This window comes from Schistocerca gregaria, chromosome 1 (genome assembly GCF_023897955.1).
Source record: "Schistocerca gregaria isolate iqSchGreg1 chromosome 1, iqSchGreg1.2, whole genome shotgun sequence".
Taxonomy (NCBI): domain Eukaryota; kingdom Metazoa; phylum Arthropoda; class Insecta; order Orthoptera; family Acrididae; genus Schistocerca; species Schistocerca gregaria.
The window spans coordinates 1,043,531,636-1,043,537,065 of NC_064920.1; the positions used below are offsets into that span (position 1 = coordinate 1,043,531,636).

Genomic DNA, 5,430 nt, shown 5'->3' on the forward strand with positions numbered 1-5,430 from the left:
TAACAGTCCCCCCCCCCTTTTTTTTAACTTTTCACATATTGTGCATATACTATGACCAACAGAAATGTGTGCAGTGAAATGAAACGTAATTTGAAGAACTGGTGTCTATACAATTACAAATTTTGGACATAATAATACAATTATAAAGATAGAGAATACATCATTAAAGAACATATTAATATAGATAACATTTGTAGTAATACAAGCTTTACAAAAGAATAGAAATAAACATATACATCAGTGTTACAGGAATTGTGACATAAGTAAATAATTATAATAATGAGAATAGCTTTAGAAACATTAACTTCACACAAGAGCATTAAAGCAGAACAGAATAAATAATATCCAAACATCTTTAAAAAGTAGACAACATATTGTTAATGCAAATTATATTTGACGATAACAGTATTCATCTTCATAGTGAATGTAGCTTAGTATTAGAAAAATTCTACAACATAACAATTATCAGCTATACACATAAAGACAAAGAACACAAATAATCAAGGGTACACAAACACATAGCGGAACAACACTAAAGGAAAGGACAGGGTTTGTTTTCTGTATAACATTTGGTACTGCAGTATTTATAGTATTTGATTTACAAAAAAAATTTGTTTACTTCTCGGAGATCCCCCTTAGATCATCACTTGTTTCCAAGAAAATCCTAAGTAAACATGTTGTCCCTAAGCCCTAAATTTTGTTCATATCCTCTTTCAAAATAATTATTCTTCATTCTGCACTAATTGTTTGGCCTAACCTTTATCTTATAGCTTCTTAATGCATTTCTTCCAATTCATCACAACTCATTCTCTTATATAGCCTACCCCCTCTTAAGGTAACGTGAATCTACTGCACTCAGATGCATAAACTAAGGGATGAAGCAATGTAGCAGCACAAAACAATGAACACAAACACCAATGACAAAAAAATGAAAAATGGCAAAGCAAGCAGCAGTATATCTAAATGAGCAAAGCAAATGCATCATTACAACTAATATGAGTCAATGTTCAGCAACAAGAAAAATAAATCAGTATTAATACTGGCTTAATACAATGTACAATTCAGTAGAACTATGCCTGGCAAACAGCAGCAGCAAATGCAATAACTTATACCTAAACATGATAAACCTCAACAGAAAAAATATTACACTAAAGGTAGGAAATGTCTAATACCTATGTCACATCTTAACACAAGAATGCTGCATCGCAATAACTTACTCTACCAGACAAGTTACAAAATCGTTGAAAAACTTAGGTATGCTATTCCTGTGAAGGGAAATGTCTATTTGTGATCCCTTTTTTAAGAAAGTAAACCATAAAATTATTATTTAATGCATCTGTAGACAGAAAATAGTGATATTAGTACATCTATTAAATTTTATTTTAACTAATGCTGTAGTGCAACTAGAAACTAGATATTACATAAAATGAGCAAATACATATATAAACCAAAGCATGCAACGACATTTCAGTAAATATCAGCAATTAAAAGATCCGAAGTGTCATTATATGTCTTCAAGTAAAAGCGTGTTGTATTTGCTATGCTTTCCACAAAGGAACGTCAATAGCGAGGTTAATGGCCTCTTCTTTTTTTTCGTTGTGCCTCTGAGAGGCCCACACTAATGGCTTTTTTCCAGGTGACTTTCGCGCAGCTGGGCGCCTACAGTGCATTACATCAAGGTCACTTACCTTCCTCACCGAAATATTTACGAGAGCAGTTTCCGCTACAGTGACAGTTTGATACAAATAAAATTTCACGGGACGAAAAATTACAGTAGAAATGTGTAGAAACGAAATCTCATGAACAGCAGTGTTCTGATACTCACATTCGCCCATGGACACACATTTCATAACCCTTAAACTACGATTCTTGGTTTCCAAGATCCTTTTCACAAACCTGAGTCCCTAATCTCTATTCATTATTCATATAAAGATGTAACCACATTCCTCATCTAGTGTCATCTTATTGATCAGAAACATATCTCAACAGCATAATACACATCATCGTCGTAATAATAACATCATAACACCTCTGTAAAATCTCAAAAACCTCGTAGCTTTCTTCAATAATTTCAAAACCTAAAAAAAACTCTCTGCTCATTTCAATAGTGTCATCTGCCTCAAACGTACTTCAAAAATCATGATCCCTTATCAAATACCTCATTCAAAGCTCTCATAATATCACAATGGTTCCAAAAAAATATGAACAGTTCAGTCAAAATACAATTTCATTAGTATGAAGTTATCCAACTGTGTTATTGCGTAAACATGTGTCACTGATGTAGTAAAAAAAAATTAGTTTCTATGTTAAGTAATCAGATGGCCATGTAATTCTGTGTTAGAGAAATATGGTAGTGATGCGTAAAGTTGTATAAGCAAATATAATATTAGCTACGTCTACTAGCACTTGCTCCACGCTTAGTACACAAAGTAAACGTGTACCCCCTGAGGATGACTGTGCTGGTAAACCCCTTACGTTAATTGATTTTCAAACAGCTGAACAAAACTGAAGTATTTCTCTCTTTACTTATTCTGATCATCACTAAACTGACACACAATATTTTTAGAGCAACACAATCTGACTTTCAATAATCCCTAAAAAAGAATAGCCCTCTTTCTGACGGACTCACGTGCAGATTGTCCGCTTTCAAAACTCCGGTATCTCTCTCCTCACATCCACCACTATTGGCAGCTCACCTCCAACTGCCCAACGCTACGCACTGTTCACATCCAAGTGCCCAACACCACACAAGCGAATATTCCAACAATGAGTCCAACCAGCCACAGACTGCACACAGCACAGTCAGTGATTTTCATACAGAGCTCTACGTGGCGTTACCAACATAAAAGCCTAAACAGGATACTTCCATTAGCAGGTTGGTCCCATCGGAACTTACCACAAATTCCCCCAAATTCAGATAGGTTTAGCCATAAAATATTGTGATCGAAAAGAGATCCTACTGTTCCACCTTATATGTAGTAAATTCAGAGCGGATTATGTGTGAAAAACTAAAGCTGTACATCGGATCCGGGCTTGAACTAAGATACATGAATTACATAGACAGGGTGTTACCAGTTGAGCTACCCGAGACAGTCTCACAGACCCAGTGAAAACCTGTAACCATCACAGGTATACGAACTTCAAGAGATCAGAGTACCGAATGTCAATGTTCTGGCGATTCGGGGCAGTTAGTTGTGGTGTCGCCAGTATCTACAGCGTACCATGAGTGAATGGGAAATTATGCTCTTCACAGACGAATCCTGTTTCATATTGCAGAATGACTCTCGTTGAAGATTATTCTTAACAGCCTAAGAAACAAGGATGATTTACCTAAGAGGTAACCGCATCGGAATTTGCCGAAAGTTCATTTTCATGAACGGTAACGTCCATCCAGACAGAGCTGCACTGCACTACTGCGCATCGCTATACGAATTTCTCGCAGTTGATGAAATACACATCCTGCACTTTTGGGCGATATCTCATGGCCCACCTCTTACTGGCAAGTGTGAAATGCATTGGGGAGACGAATTCCCAGTCTTATTACTTTTCTCAACAATATACCCTCTGTGCCTGAAATTTTTTAATTCTTTTAATTTCGAAACTGTAGTGTGCCAAATGTCTTTTGACAAAAGTTACCTTGTCCTGCAATCATCGCAACATTCCGTATAGAAAATATGCAACCATTTATCGACTGTTCCTCACTGTAGCATAGTAATGTACTTCAGGAAAACAGTTATATAGCGATCTGTGGCAGACATACAGTGGATACGCCAATCTTTGACGCCGTCAGCGTGCTTTTCATGTGTGAAAGTGCATACTTCTCACCTCCGACACTCTTCCAGTTCCACATTTAAACCTCAAAGTAAAAGTATTGGCGCTTTAAAACTTGTAGAATCAATCGAGGCCTACCAGCCGCTGACCTACCAGCCACTGATCGTCCTCTGCCAGACGGTATCATTTGGATGTGTTTCGCAGCGGCTCTGGGCCAACACTCATTCTCCCAGCCGTTCACAGTTTTCCTCCTACCACGAAAAATTTCCTTGCCGTACGGGAAACTGAGAGTTCCGCGAACCAGTTAGGTGCCTGAGAGCCCAGCTACGCAGGTAATCACGCCTTTAAGAATGACGTTATTTCTCAGAAGTTGGAAGACAGAAAATTACCTATATTTACCTCCAGTTACGAATTCTCGCAGGGATTCCTCAGCAAGCAGAATGGCTGAAACAAACTACACAATGTAGTCAAACTAATCTCGAAACATGCTTGCGTCCAGATGACTAAACTGGTTCATTTTATTATGCAAATGTATTATTAAACAGACGCTCGCAATTTTTAGTACAGCCTTTGTACGAGTTCGGGTTACAAATAGCAAAGATTTATTTACATTTTAGATTAAATACACTGATGGAAAAATATCATACCCCCAAGAAGGAATTGTGTGAATTAAAAGAAAGTTGGTGGACCTGTTTCTAAATCTAAAAGATTGTCGTGTTATAAGAATCAGAGTACGGTCCGTCCAGCCAGCTAACGTGGAGAAGCACTCAGTCTTCAGGCCACGAGTGGCCTACTGGGACCATCCGAACGCCGTGTCATCCTCCGAGGAGGATGCGGATAGGAGGGGCGTTGGGTCAGCACACCGCTCTCCACGTCGTGAGGATGGTATCCTTGACCAAAGCCGCTACTACTCGGTCGAGTAGCTCCTCAATTGGCATCACGAGGCTGAGTGTACCTCGAAAGAAGGCTACAGCGCATGGCGGCTGGATGGTCACCCATCCAAGTGCTGGCCACGCCCAACAGCGCTTAACTTCGGTGATCTCACGGGAACCGGTGTATCCACTATGGCAAGGCCGTTGCCAACGTGAAGAAGGCTAACTGAATATTTTGGAGGTGTTATAAAACTCGCTCGGGAAATATACAAATAGGTGACATGAATAATTACAATCATTAATGCTCATCTGAGCATCTGAATAAGTGACCTGAATGAAAATATGCCACGCCTCACTGTCCAAAAATACGCATCTAAGTTTGAACGCAAGCAGAGCCAGACCGAATACCGCAACTACAGGCCCCAGGACTGACCCTCACAGATGTCCCTTTTGGAGAGCTGTCTGAATGGAACTCTCCTGAGGACGACACCACCTCCATTTTTATACTGTGCGGCAGGCCACATCGCCTCGTATGTGACCTTATGTGGTTACTGCCAACGCACTGTCTCACAGCTTCTCCATGTGAGTTCACATGATATCTCTTGAGTGCACGCAACATTTCTTGCGGACGCCCAAACCAACGCCCTTGCTGTGGACTCCCTTTTGTACTCTTGAGTACTTTCCAGAAAACGTATTCGTTTTGGCTGCTGTTCTGTTGACTTTCAGGTGTTACATTTTTAAATATGTGACAAGATGACGTCTATTCACATTTCCCGTCATTCGCATA

General features: G+C 39.3%; 1 pseudogene; it reads right to left on the minus strand.

The window, feature by feature from the left end:
- Nucleotides 1-4,735: 4,735 nt before the first annotated feature.
- On the minus strand, nt 4,736-4,852 carry LOC126289797 (5S ribosomal RNA; annotated as a pseudogene).
- Nucleotides 4,853-5,430: the final 578 nt, after the last annotated feature.